We start from the raw sequence: 767 nt of genomic DNA on the forward strand, positions 1-767 counted from the left end.
CACGTCGAGAGCAAGGACGAGTGGGATCTAGTCCACAAATTTTCAACGTGGACTAAACTGGTTAGAGTCACGGCTTACATACTCCGGTTCGTTTCGAAACTAAAAGGAAGGACTCTCGCGAGTCCGTCGCTCGCAATTACAGCGTCAGAGTTTCGCGATGCCGAGTCCTTCTGGTTCCGCTACGTGCAAAATTTAGAATTTGAGTCGGAGCTCAAAGCATTGAGAAAAGGGTTGAGTCTCTCTCGATCAACTCCCCTCAGGACTCTGCATCCATTTCTAGACGCGAATGCATTACTCCGTCTTGGCGGGCGGGTGCAAAACACCGCCCTAGTCTATGAAGAACAGCCGATAGTGCTTCCTCGACATCACATCACTGACCTATTGATCCAGCGCGCTCACAAAGCCACGCTGCACGGTGAGACGCAACTGGTCATTCGCACGCTACGACAGCGATATTGGATCATCGGTTGTCAGAAAGCGGTGAAATCTCACGTGCACGCGTGCGTTACGTGTACGCGTCACTCCGCGATACCTTGCTCCCAACTCATGGGGGAGCTTCCCGTCGCTCGAGTTAATCCGTCGCCGCCGTTCGCACATACCGGCGTGGACTACGCCGGTCCATTTAATATTCTCCCGTTCGTCGGGCGCGGGCAGAAGACCCGAAAACATTACGTCGCTTTATTCGTCTGTCTGGCCACGCGAGCCGTGCACCTCGAGATGGTCGAGGATTATTCCGCTGACGGATTCCTGTCAGCGTTCCGCAGATT

Source organism: Trachymyrmex cornetzi, unplaced genomic scaffold (genome assembly GCF_001594075.2).
Source record: "Trachymyrmex cornetzi isolate Tcor2-1 unplaced genomic scaffold, Tcor1.1 scaffold1012, whole genome shotgun sequence".
Lineage (NCBI taxonomy): Eukaryota > Metazoa > Arthropoda > Insecta > Hymenoptera > Formicidae > Trachymyrmex > Trachymyrmex cornetzi.